General features: G+C 43.8%; 1 long non-coding RNA gene across 3 annotated transcripts in view; it reads right to left on the bottom strand.

Moving 5' to 3' along the window:
- Positions 1 to 2868: 2868 nt before the first annotated feature.
- The window catches only part of LOC125127358 (uncharacterized), a 36680-nt gene continuing 25630 nt past the window's right edge, over positions 2869 to 13918 (bottom strand). For 2 of the 3 annotated variants that reach the window (XR_007134921.1, XR_007134919.1), the window contains exon 4: positions 2869 to 4021. This is a non-coding gene — a long non-coding RNA (uncharacterized LOC125127358). The remainder of the gene's footprint in view (positions 4022 to 13918) is intronic. The other variant, XR_007134920.1, reaches the window with a different exon arrangement.

Consider the following 13918-nt stretch of genomic DNA (forward strand, 5'->3'; position numbering starts at 1 on the left):
AGCTAGCCTGTAATCTCTGCCTTTTGCCTGCTTTCTAACAGAGCCGTGGCGTAGATTTATTATCTCAAATTCCAGAGATGAGAAAACATGGGGAGCGACAAAGCCATTTTCTATGATCACGTAGATAGTATGCAGGATCTGTGTGACTATGGGTTAGATTAACACCCAAGCTCTCCTTCACCGTGGCATCATGCAAGTTTGTGTTTAAAAACGTGAACTACTATGTCCCGGTCTCTTGGGATGGAACATCATGGAAGATGGTATGAGAAAAAGAATGTGTATATATGTATGATTGGGTCACTACTCTGTACAGAAGGCATTGACACAACACTGTAAATCAACTACACTCCAATAAAAAAATGGGGCGGGGGGGAGGATGGACTAGTTGTGAACCAGGCAGGGACATCCATTCTCATCACTGTATTTAACATAGTTCTGGAAGTACAATAAAGTGAGAAAGGAAAAGAAAAGAAAAGAAAGAGCATATTGATTTTAAAAAAGGGAGAAATAAAGTGCACCATATTTGCAGATGACATGCTATTCTACACAGAAATTCCAAGGAATCTACAAAATACAAACAGAACAAATGAGTTCAGCAAAGTGCTGGGATATAAGATAAACATACAAAATCAAGTGCATTTCTATACATTAACACTAAACACATGGACACAAAAATTAAAAATACCATTTCCAATTGCTAAAATAGATGAAATGGTTAGGTGTAAGTCTGACAAAATGCACACAAGAAGTATGTGCCAAACATTACGAGATCACACATCTAACTAAACAGATGCACCATGTTCATGAATGAGAAGACTGTACTAAAGATGTCAACTCTCCCCAAATTGATATATAAGTTTAATATCATTCCTGTTTAGTCTTTTGTGTTGTATGTTTTGCTAAATCCGGCAAGAGAACCATGGTCCCTGCCCTCACAGAGTTTGTAATCTAATCAGTTGAAGGAGGGGGAAAAAAAAAGTCATCAAGCAAGACAATAATAAATGAAATAAAGAATATGGGAGATTGGCCTTAAATAAGGATAATCAGCAAGGTGAACATTTGAACCGTAGCTGGATACAAAGTGAAGAGTAAAGAAGTCTGATAAACCGATGTCAAGAATGGATCCCAAGTAAAAAAAAAAAAAAAACAAAGCAAAAGGGCTCTGGGGAGATGGGTTTGAAAGTGTTCCGGGAATGAGAAAAAGTCCAGTGCAGCTGAAGCAAAATGAGTGAGATGGGAGAACGGACAGAAGAGAGTCTGGAGAGAGATGCGGGACCCTGAAAAGGCAGAATAATGTGTGTTATCCTTGGGAAACCATTGAGGGGAGATGAAATGACCTGACTTCATTTCAGATTGGATGGTCTCTCTGGCCACTCTGTAGACAGTGCTCAGGAGAGGAGCAAGGATGAAGACAGGAGCAGGGGGTTGGGGTGAATCACTGCAGGAAGTAATCCAGGAAAGAGATAATGGTGGTGACTTTAGCTCAGACAGTGGCAAGAAAAAAGGGAGGTCTGGGTGAATTTTGGAGGTAGGGTCGCCAGCATCTACTGACGGATTGAAAAAAAAAAATGATACGGAAAAGGGATGGGATCGAAGGCAACTCCCAGGTCTTTGGCTTGAGCAGCAGGAAGAAAAATGATGCTATTTGCTAAAATGATGCAGATTATGGGAGAAATGTATAAACAGAGGAGAGGAGTTGAGAAATCAAGCTTTCGGGGCTGGACATGTTAAAACTCCTAGGGCAATCAAGTGAAAATGCCAAGTAGATTCAGTGGAGCCAGAAGAGAGGTCTTGGATAGAGGCTGAAAGGGCATCTCTTCAGCATTTAGATCAGTCATTCTTGACCCTAGCTGCTCGATAAATTACCTAAAAGGCTTTTATTTTTTATTATAATTGATTTACAATATTCTTCCGGTTTCTGCTGTACAGCAAAGTGTCCCTGTTGTACACATACATACATTCTTTTTCTCACATTATCCTCCATCCTGATCCATCACCAGTGATTGGATAGAGTTCCCTGGGCTACACAGCAGGATCCCATTGCCCATCCACTCTAAATACAACAATTTTCATCTACTAACCCCAAAACTCCCAATCCATCCCACTCCCTCCCCTAACCCCCCTGGGAAACACAAGTCTGTTCTCCATGTCCATGATCTGTTTCTGTTTTGTAGGTAGATCATTTGTGCCACATTTTAGACTTCACATATAAGTAATATAATATGGTGTCTGTCTTTCTCTTTCTGACTTACTTCACTCAGTATTAGAGTCTCTAGTTCCATCCTTGTTGCTGCAAATGGCATTATTTTGCCCCTTTTTATGGCTGAGTAGTATTCCATTGTATATATATACCACATCTTAATCCATTCATCAATCAATGGCCATTTAGGTTGTTTCCATGTCTTGGCTATTGTGAATAGCACTGCGATGAACATACAGGTACATGTATCTTTTTCAATGAAAACTCTTTCTGGATATATACCCAGGAGTGGAATTTCTGGGTCATATGGTAGTCCTATATTTAGTTTTCTGAGGTATTCCATACTGTTTTCTATAGTGGTTGTACCAATTTACATTCCCACCAACAGTGTAAGAGGGTACCCTTTTTTCCAAACCTTCTCCAGCGTTTTTTATTTGTTGACTTTTTAATGATGGCCTCTTTAACTGGTGTGAGGTGGTACCTCATTGTTGTTTTGATTTGCATTTCTCTAATAATTAGTGATGTTGAGCATTTTTTTCATGTGCCTCCTGGCCATCTTGCTTGTCTTCTTTGGAGAAATGTCTGTTTAGGTCTTCTGCCCATTTTCCAATTGGGTTGTTTGTTTTTGTGTTGTTGAGTTGTATGAGTTGTTTGCATATTTTGAAGAAAGCAAATGGCTCATCTGACAAAGGTTTAATCTCCTAAAGGGCTTTTTAAATGTGCTGCTGCCAAGACCCTACCATGAAATCAATTAAATCAGAAGCACTGGAGGTGGAACCCAGGCATTAGACCTTCTAATGAACACTTATGTTTAGAGACTGGGGAACGGAGAGGGAACCAGCCAAAGAAAACTAGTAAGTGGCCAGTGACGTAGGAAGCGGCCCAGGAGATATGGCTTAGGAAGCTGAGTGGGGATGATTCCAAAAAGGAGATAAAATACTACCTCACAGGGATGTTATGAGAATTTGATGAATGATAACATGCAAAAGCACTTTATAAATTGATAATTGATGAACAAAGGATAGATGGGGGTATTATCATCATCTAAGGGGAACAATTATTCTCCTTCTGGTACAACAGCTCTGTGCAACAGAGAAAGGATATTTCCACCAAACCCGACCCTTGGAGAAATGCTGGCGGGGGAGGTCCAGCCCTAGCACTTCTTACACATATGAGATGTAAGCAAAAATCCTACAGTTACAAGGGTTAAACCAATTTACGCCCATTATGCTTCGCTCAATGCTTAGCACATCATCACCATAGTGATAATAATAATAATAATTAATTATTATTATTCTTATTGAAGCTAACACATAGTACTTTCTATTTTCCAGGCAAAGTTCTAAGTGCTCTACGTATATTTCTTCAGTTAGCATTCAGAAACTTTAGCTATTGATTTTGTTGCTGTTGTTATTATTAACTCCAAAGGATATGATTTCCTGAGTGGGCACTAGGGGGAGCTATACAGATGGGTTTGGCATTCCAGAACCATTGTAATGTGGAGGTTAGCAACGGCCTCAGGAGACTTCTCTGGAAGTGGCAGAGAAGGTGGGCTCTGTCTGTGGGCCTCCAGAGCCACGAGTCAGTTCCTAGGACCACCTGAAAAACAGTAGGACCGTCTTACGGGAAGGTTGTGTCCCACAGGGACACCTGAATTCCTCCATGGAATACATACATCCTGGGCAGGTTCACAGCTACATCTGAAGGCATTTGGGCATAGAGACACCTTCATCTGGGTTCTTCATCTCAACACTGATTACTCAGAAATATCAGGTGTTTAAGCCTCACCTTGGTTGTGAAGTAGAGATGGTTATCCCCATCCTACAAGAGAAGAGACGTAGACATAGAGAGGTTAAAGACTTGCCCAAATTCACACAGCCAGTTAGCATCAGAGCCAGAACTCAAACTGAACACCCTAGGTATAAGTTCAGACTTTTTCTTACACCAAGCTGGTCTTTCTTTTTTTTAACCAAATGTTGAGGAGTTAGAGCTATGGCCAAACTAAAAGAATCCCACAAGACCCAGAAAGACTTCACAGGCAAGATACTGAGAGAAAAACAGGCAAAGAATATGAATGGGTAATTTGAAGAAGAGGCACATAAATGCCAGAAACAAGTAAAAAGATGCAAGTAAAATAGAAATTAAAACACACACACACACACACATATATATATAATTTTACACCATTTTAAAAATGTAAAAGTCAGGAATTCCCTTGTGGTTAAGAATCCAGTATTGGTGGGGCCCGGTCACTACTGTGGCACGGGTTCATTTCCTGGCCCGGGAACTTCCGCATGCCGCAGGCACGGCCAAAAAGTAAGTAAATGATCTAAAAATTAAAATGTCAATGTCAGAAAATAACAAGCACTGGGAAAGAAATGGGGGAGGGCACAACTGTCAGACGTTGTGGGTGGAAGTTGTAAACTGGCGCCGTGAATCCAGAGAGCAAGATCTACAAAACTTAAAAGCCTGGAACCCAACAGCTCTGTTTCTAACTAGAGTCCACAGAGAAACTTCTCTCACTTGTGTACAAGGAGGCATACACAAGGGTATTTCCTGTTGGTAACGTGAGGGAAAGTAAGCGACTGAAAGGTCTCTTATCAGGGAATGGATAGATAAAAGATGGCCTGTTCGTTCTGCAGAACACTGTCTATAGTTAAGAGGAATAATCTAGGTCAATGTACATCGCCACGAAAGGATCTCAGATATACAGACTTGACTGAAAAGGCAAATTGGCAGAATGATACATAAAGTACAATGTCATTGACCGAAGTGATTTTTAGAAATATAGGTTCCGGGACTAGAGAAGTGTGAAGAGGGGATTTCTTCGACACCAGAGCAATTTTTGGTTAAAACGCAACATCTCCATTTCCAAACTCTGCCATTTATTTCTGAAACCATCCCTACCTTTGTCTTCCTCCTTTTCCTTTCAGTTTTTCTCTCTCTCTCCTCCCTCTGCCTCCCTCTTCCTCCCTCTCTCTCTCCCCGACTCTCCTAGAATTTCCCCTAAATCTAAGTTCCATGAGTGGGTTTCAGAGAAACTATAAATCCCTTGGCATTATAAGTACAATGTCCTGTTTCTGAGTATTATTCCTGGGGAATGGGCCCATAGCTTTTATCAGGTGACCAGAGAGGTCAGTGTATATGCAATTAAAATTCAAAGGAAAAAATTTTATTCAAATAAATGGAACATGGAACTCTGATACAGTTTCCTTGGTCCCTCGTACCCTGGGAGTAAGAGTTATTTCTCATCAGGAGAAAAAAAAGAAAAGAGAGAGAAAATGTAAAGTGATTTGTTCTGATCCTGTTTCCACTAGCCAAGTGCCCTGGGAGAAAATGCCCTGCCTTTGGAAACACAAACACCTCCATCCTCCCCAGCCTTCCAGACCTCCCATCCATCATCTCAGCAGGCTCTGGGCAGCAGCAGCCGGCCTCCTTCGTGGCCACACATGACCCTTTCCATCAGACGTCAGGGTCCAGCTCTGGCCAGCTTGTTGACAATTATGAAGAGTCTTCTAACCCAGGCAAGCAGCCTCTGCACCACCTAGAGTGCTCCAGAGCTGGGAAAGCATCAAGAGTCCATGAAAGTGTCACCTGTTTGGCAGAGGATGCCGAGGCAGTGGGCCCACACCCACCAATCCAGGCACAGCTCCAGGGGCTCCCCAGGGCCTGGGCTCTGCGTGGGCTCCTCTGGAACCTGGGGTTGTGGGTCCCATAGTTCTGTGCTCTAAACTCATAGGCTGAGATGAAGACAAATACTACATTCTCCTGCCATCAGCTGAGGGTCAGTCGGGTGGCGCTGCTGATCTTGCCTGGCCTGCTCCCATGTTCAGGGGTCAGCTGGCTGTCAGCTGACCTGGACCGGCCTTTGACAGGTGCCTGGGCTCTGCTCTGCTCCCAGTGTTTCTCATGCCCCAGCACTCTAGCCTGAGGTTCTCACGGCACACAGAAAGGTACAAGAGAGCAAGCACTGAGCCCATGTCAAGCCTCTGCTCGCATCACATCTGCGAATACCCCGTTGACCAAAGCAAGTTTCATGGCCATGCTTGTCACCCTGCCCGCAGTGAGCAGGCACTGCAAACCAGGTGGGAGCCTGCGTTTGGGGGTCAGGCTCTGCCTCTTACCAAGGGCGTCTCTTAAATTCTCTGAGCAAATAAGACACTACTCTTCACCTATTGGATTAATGGGGAAAAAAAAATTTTTTTTTTCGCTCTGGCAATAAACAGTCCAGAACGGAGGTGGAGTAATAGGCACCTTAACAAATTGTTAGTGGGATTTTTATTCTTTTTAAAGGGTAATTGAATCCTATTTATTGCAGTAGGTTGCAAAATGGCCCCAATTTCTTCTCAGCCCCGTGTGCATGTCCCCTTTTCAGTGTAACTCTGCAGCCCCTCCCCCCCATGAACATGGGTAAGTCATGTGACTTGTTTAGGCCAAAGGGGTGATAACAAAGGTGACCGATGTGAAGGTTTTAACAGCACTTGTCCCTGGGGAATGGCCTCTCTTCCCTGTACTTAGAAACCTGAGACCACTCTGCAAATGAGCCCAAGCCAGCCTGCTATAGGATGAGAGGCTGCAAAGAGGCAAGTTAAGGTGCCTCAGTGGAGCTGTTTCGACTGGTCAGATGCATGAGTGATCCCAGCCAGGACCAGCCACGCCAGCTGAGCCCAGGCCAACCCACCGAATCCCAAAATCCCAGGAAGAGCTAATATAAGATGCCAGTTCATTTCATCACCTCCTCATAGGGGTAAGATTTTTCAAAAGCAGAGCTACGATGTTGCTTCACTCAATCAAGATCCATTAAGCCCCTACCCTTCCATGCTAGGATTGTTCTAGGCACTGATGATCTAACAGTGGGGAAGCAGAGGAGTGGGGGATGAAAAATGTCCCTGCTTCATAAAGCTTGTGTTCTAGGAGTAAGTGGCGGAAAATTTTTTAAATTACTAGGTACCATGCGTTGAACAATAGTGATAAGTGCTCTGGAGAAAAACAGTAACAATGGAGAGCATTGTTCCAGGCGCAGTTTCAGTGGGGATGGGGAGTGTTGCAGTGGGTCTTGTAGATAAAACCTCTGTGAGAAGGAGGTAATGTGAAGACTTGAGTGAACACGCCTCACTGAAATCTAGGGGGATGGAGCTCCTGTCGTGGCTCAGTGGGTTAAGAACCCAACTAGCATCCATGAGGACGCAGGCTTGATCCCTGGCCTTGCTCAGTGGGTTAAGGATCCAGCATGGCCGTGAGCTGTGTTTGCAGGTCGCAGACGCAGCTTCGATCTGACTTTGCTATGGCTGTGGTGTGGGCTGGCAGCTACAGCTCCAATTCAACCCCTAGCCTGGGCACTTCCATATGCCATGGGTGCAGCCCTAAAAAGACAAAAGAGGTAGAAGGAAGAAAGAAAGGAAAGAAAGCAAGAAAGCAAGCAAGAAAGAGAAAAAAAGAAATCAATCCCAGTCCTCCTGGGAGAGGGAACGAAAAGGCAAAGATGGACTTCCCAGGGTGGGCTGGAGCCTGGGGAGACTGTAGGATTTGAAGGCAGAGAGATGAAACAGGGGACAGGCTGTGTAGGAGCTTGTGGGTCACTACTAGGAGTTTCTGGTAAACTCCTGCACTGTTCCAATTTCTTTTAACCAAACGTATGTGTTCCTCTCAAAACAATAATTTTGAAGAAATAGAGCCAAAACAAATAACAATCCTGAGCTGCTCTCCCAGATCCTAATATGAGTGGACTCTACGTGCAGTTTATCATAATCCCCCGCCACTGCATTCTTAGAGCATTCCAGAGCCTGCTGGAGGAGACAGTCATTGTTGGGCACAGGCTGCCCCCTGCTGGTCACTTTTGGATGAGCACCCACAAGTGTCACCTGAAGAAGCAAAATTGTCCCAGGAGAAACCAGGTATAACCAGTTATCAGAATGCCCTATCTTCCTTGCCAGCAAGCTTGACTTCCTCAGAGGCCCCTGAAGGACGGTATGTGGGGGAAGACATCTCCCAAAGCTTCACACACAGTCACCTCCTATCCATGCATCCACTTCTGAAAGGACTCAATTATTTGCCCACTTGCTCATTGAATCCTCCACACAAACCCTGCAGGGCAACCTGGGGCGGAGTTGGGTGGGGGGTGAAGGGCTTGGTAGCCTGTCTTGCAGGTGAGAGGATCGAGGCTTTGGGAGGCTGCAAGACTCGCAGTCAGCCTCATGAGCCAGTGTGTGGGACCACAAGTCAAGAGCTCCCAACCCTGGAGTTCCCATCGTGGCGCAGTGGTTAACGAATCCGACTAGGAACCATGAGGTTGCGGGTTCGATCCCTGGCCTCGCTCAGTGGGTTTAGGATCCGGTGTTGCCGTGATCCCGAGTTGCTGTGGCTGTGGTGTAGGCCGGCGGCTACAGCTCCGATTAGACCCCTAGCCTGGGAACCTCCATATGACACGGGAGCGGCCCTAGAAAAGGCAAAAAGACAAAAAAAAAAAAACCAAAAAACTCCCAACCCTACTCCAGCACAGCTGAAGGGCAGCAAAGGGGAAATTACTTGTTCAAAGTCTCAAAGGTTAAGCAGAAAATTCAGGAATAAAAAGCCATGACGTGTCATTATAGCAACCAAGACTCCTTCTCATGGTCCCTTCCTGCCTTGCTCCAAGTCTCCATCACTGGTCTGTGGTGAGTGTCTTGTTTCCGATAGGAAGGTTTTGTAGTTTCTAGCAGGACCCCATGCCATGTACCCCCATCACTCTGTCCCTGGTGGGGAGCACTTTCTAATTTTAATCTATGATTCTTCTCTCAGCATCTCCTGCGCCCCTACCCATCTTAGCCTTCTAGAAAATAGCGAATCTTCCTATACCCATGCCCTCAGAGTAGAGGTGCACAGATGTAAAGAGAAAGAAAAGCATGAATGCTCCCTTTTTAGTTTTAAAAATAAGCTTTTGAAACTCAGAGCAGAGGAAACCACTTGATTTTTTTTTTTTTAATTTAGAGCTACAGGTGCAGTATATGGACATTCCCAGGCTAGGGGTCAAATCAGAGCAGCAGGTGCCAGCCTATGCCACAGCCACAGCCATGCGGGATCCAAGCAGTGTCTGCAACCCACACCACAGCTCATGGCAACACTGGATCCTTAACCCACTGAGCAGGGCCCGGGATCAAACCTGTATCCTCACAGATACTAGTCGGGTTCACTGAGGAAACCAACTGAGAGAAATGGTTTCTGTTTCTTCAAAACCTGGGCTTGGTCTATGAGTCACCAAGGCCCAGGAGAACCCGGGCATTGGGTTTAGGTCACAGACCACAAAGTTGGAGGGGGGACGGGTCATGTTCTCCTGCCCTCCAAAGAGACAGCTCATCTGGACTGAGAGAGGAGGGGATAGAATCTGAGAGAAAGCAGGTGTTAGTTGCTAATCCTGTCTGCTCTGGCTGAGTCTTGGGTGGCGGGGAGTGGAAGACAGAACTTCCAGATCGGGCTGAGAAACCAAAAGGAAGGAGAAGAGACCTAAGTCTTTGCTTCTTGGGCAAAGTCCAGGATGGCAGCAGATCTCCCAGTGGCCACACACCCCAGTTCCATCACCACCAGCACCAGCCTCATGCAATAACAGTAGAACAGAAATGGCATCCGGTCAACCGGACAAAGTAAGTCAGAGACTTTCATCCCCTAAAGGGTCAGGAGACTATGGGAAGTGTCCCACTCTCTCCAGCCTCTACTCTACCTGGAAATCTCCACAGGTAGCTGAGCGATGGCTGCTGGACCCAAGGAGCCCTTGCAGTTCCGCCAAGGCTGACTGGGAAAGTAAACCTGGGAATTGGCCAGGAGAGCCATCCTGGTGGATGCCAGTGGGGCCAGCTGGGAGTGAATCTGGACCACCAACACTGTGGAATGGGTAAGCCCCCACCCAGAGCAGGACATAAGAGGAGGGAGAGAAAACAGAGAATTGACAGAGACTAATCTGAACTGACCCAGAAAAGGTGGAATTGAATGAAGTTAGCTCGAATTGGCTAAGATTATATTCCCACTTTCAGCACAGCGAGACTCAAAATAGAAATTAAACTGGGGTGTAAAAATCAAAGGTGATGTGTTTGCACACTGGAGTGTTGTAGCCTGAGAAATGTGTGCCCACTGAAAAAGAGGAGAAATAGCATGGAAGTTGAACTCCAAAGAGCTATAGCCTAGACCTGCCTTTCCCACTGATGTGGAGCTGGTTTAAGGCAAATCCCTTAATCTTGCAGTTTTGGTTTCTTTGGGGTTCATGATAATTCAAGGGGTTTGCTGAACGTCCACAAACCAGGGAATGTGACTTCGCTTGGAGACCCGTAAGCTGTGACAAGCCACCAAAGGGCTTGTCCCCCTCAAAAGAAAGTCATGCGACTCCCTAAGAGCAACCTATCCCTAATCTTCTAAACTGATCTCTGGCCACCATGAAGGCAGTATTGATGCATGAGAGTGGTTTGCAAGTTTGGATGTAAAAGCTGAGAGTCATCTGACTTGTCCAGTCTGAGAAAGGGAAAGAGGACAATTTCTAGGAAAGGTTGGGGTGGGGGCACTGAAGCCTGACACTTGAAAGTCGGCCAAGGAGAAACAGGTGAGGAGACACTTGGCAGAAAGGTTTTCTTTGGAAATCACGGGCTGTGTCATGTAAAACTCTCTATTGCTTCCTACAAAATCTTCAGGAGGATCTGCACGGCTTACGAATGCTTTGGGAAGCGTGCCTTCTGCCTTCTGTTTCAGGGGATGTGGAGAACTACCATGTGCTGCATTAACTGTATCTCAAGGTGAAAACCCGAGTGATGCATAAGGAGAAACCAATATGCCAACTGCCGTAACGGCCTTGGCCTCAGGAAGTTCAGACCTCAGAGAACGAAACCTCTCTGTTAAAGCAGTCATTAAAATACACCCTGATAAATATGCTAAAGGCTATTCCAGAAATACCAAGTATTATATGTACACGTTGGAGCACATAATGGACTCTACCTGGGAAATTGAAGAACATTTCACATTTCAAGGTGAAACGATAGCTTGACAGATGGAGAAGTAAAAAGAAAACTGTTCAGTTGGAACAAACAGAAACTGTCTCAAAATAGTCACGTTTCTGTTGACTGCTGTGGATAACAGAGTAAAAAAGGTGCAGAGTCTTAGAAAAACTGATTGGATGAAACAAATGAATAGGCAACGAATTAGAGTGCTACAAAAATAACACGCAGATCAAAAAAATAAAGCATGAACGACATTATAATTATAAAATCGAACTAAAAGAAGAAAGTATTCAACTAAGCAAAGAGCTTTATGTTGATGACGACAAAGCTCTAACCATCATAAATGTTTATTATAAACCAAATAACATGCCCTCCGAGTGCCTGCACCACAAACAGGAGAAACTATAGGCAAATTAGACAAAAAGACAATGGCAGTAACTGTTCATTCAATTTTCTTAGCCCCTGACAGATCAAGTAGATAAAATATAGTAAGGATATAGAGTTTACAACTAATATGGTTAATGAAGTTGAGCTTAGAAATACAGGCATAAAAATGAATATCTAGTTTTGACTATCAAGTCAGTCAAAAACTATTTGCTGAGCACCTATTATGTGCCCGACATTACCTAGGTGCTCAAGTTACAGCAGTGACTAAAACAGAAGTAAATCCCTGTGCTTGGGGACTTACATTACAGATGTAAGTAATGCAGAAAGACATATGACCCCTGGACTAAGGAGAATGTCGGCCAGCTTCCTCTACTGTAAAATCACCATTTTGCCTTCTGTAAACGATAAACTTCCTGTTGGGAGAGACTCTGAGATTACGTAAATATCCCCTTTCTCATTGTGCATTTACTTACCCGTTTTAACATCCACGGATGATTCCTGCCTGAAAAAAATTATTGCTGTGGTCACTGCCAAGTGATGATTTTCTAATTCCCTCACTGCATCTATATTTAGTAGGTGGAATTCTACTGTAAGCAAAAAGGTGTCCCCCCTCCGCATTTACCTATAGAGTTACATAAATGGACTCATGGATTCCTATTTTATTCCACAGACCATTACTATCATTATTTACTATTATGACTATCATTATGTATTTGGTCATTCAAACTGCCCCAGATTTGGTCAGCGGGAGACACTTAAAACTAGCTCCTGTGTCTTTCGCACATATCCTCATCATTTGAGGACTTCCTTGCTTTCTGGTACAAGATATTCCAAACTCATATTGTTCTCTCCCTGCCTTGGAGTCAGACACTTCTGCAAGACTCCTTTCATTGGAGAATGGGATTTAGACACCAAGATACGGGTACCAGGTGTGCTCATTTTTACCGGGGCATCATTGCTTCTAGGCCATCTCAGACACAGATAGACAGATGTACATATGCATACATAAGTTTATTTCTATATTTTTCTACTATATTTAAAACCATGAATTCACACTGATACATCTAGTTCCAATCCACCATCACTGGGTTTATTCTAGCCCTCTCTTTTCCTTTTTTTTTTTTTTTTTTTTTTTTTTTTGCTATTTCTTGGGCCACTTCCACGGCATGTGGAGGTTCCCAGGCTAGGGGTTGAATCGGAGCTGTAGCCACAGGCCTACGCCAGAGCCACAGCAACGTGGGATCTGAGCCGCGTCTGCAACCTACACCACAGCTCACGGCAATGCCGGATCATTAACCCACTGAGCAAGGGCAGGGACCAAACCCGCAACCTCATGGTTCCTAGTTGGATTCGTTAACCACTGCACCACGACGGGAACTCCTAGCCCTCTCTTTTCCTATATTTTGCCCTTTTTCTGGCAGTGAGAAACTTGTCTCTCATTTTCCATAACATATTTCTTGATTAGGATATACATAAAATAGCACCAGAATTGTTAATTAAAAAAACACTTTAAGGAGTTCAGTTTCTACAATATAAGAGACTATGGATTGGTCTTTTTTTAACTTAAAAAATAGAAAAAGGGAGTAAGGCAGAACCAAAGTATGCACTGAAGAAGTATACCAAAGGCATAAAAACAGATCTTTCCAACAAATCTTGCTGGTTTCTTTTCCAGCAAGAAACCCCAGTTCGTGGATGAGAATCTCTCATTCCTGTTCCAGAAGGATGAGAACCTCATATTTGAATGTTAATTTACCTGAAGGTAGAAGTCTAAGTTCAAAATCTCTTTGCCTCACAAATTTGAAAACACTGATTAAATTGCCTTGCAGGGGCTTCTAGATTGAGGCTTCATATTTCTTAACTTTTCTTTCATACTCTTCTTTTTGTTGACATTTTATGCTGGATGCTGGGAGAAACCATCATAGGTTTTATTTTCAGTGCTGTCTTTTCAGTGATTTAACCTACCTCGAGTTTTTTTTTTTTTTAAGTGCCATTGTGCTTGTTTCAAGACCTTTAATGGTTCTTTTTCATATCAGCCTTTTAATGTTTTGTGAATGTTATTTATTCTCTAATAACTCTTACAACATGAATTCTATTTATTTAGTTATTTTTATGGCTATACCCATAGCATATGGAAGTTCCTAGGCTAGGAGTCAAATTGTAGCTGCAGCTGCTGACTTATGCCACAGACACAGCAATGCCAGATCCTTAACCCACTGAGTGGGGCCGGAGATCAAACCCACATCTTCACAGATACAAGTCAGGTTTGTTATCATGGGGCCACTGAATTCTATTTATATTTTAAATAATTTATTTCCCATATTTCCTATTTTCCTGTTTCCTTGTGTGTTAGTTTTTCAGTTTACTCAAGCTTTTACCT

The sequence above is a fragment of the Phacochoerus africanus genome, chromosome 5 (assembly GCF_016906955.1).
Source record: "Phacochoerus africanus isolate WHEZ1 chromosome 5, ROS_Pafr_v1, whole genome shotgun sequence".
NCBI lineage: Eukaryota > Metazoa > Chordata > Mammalia > Artiodactyla > Suidae > Phacochoerus > Phacochoerus africanus.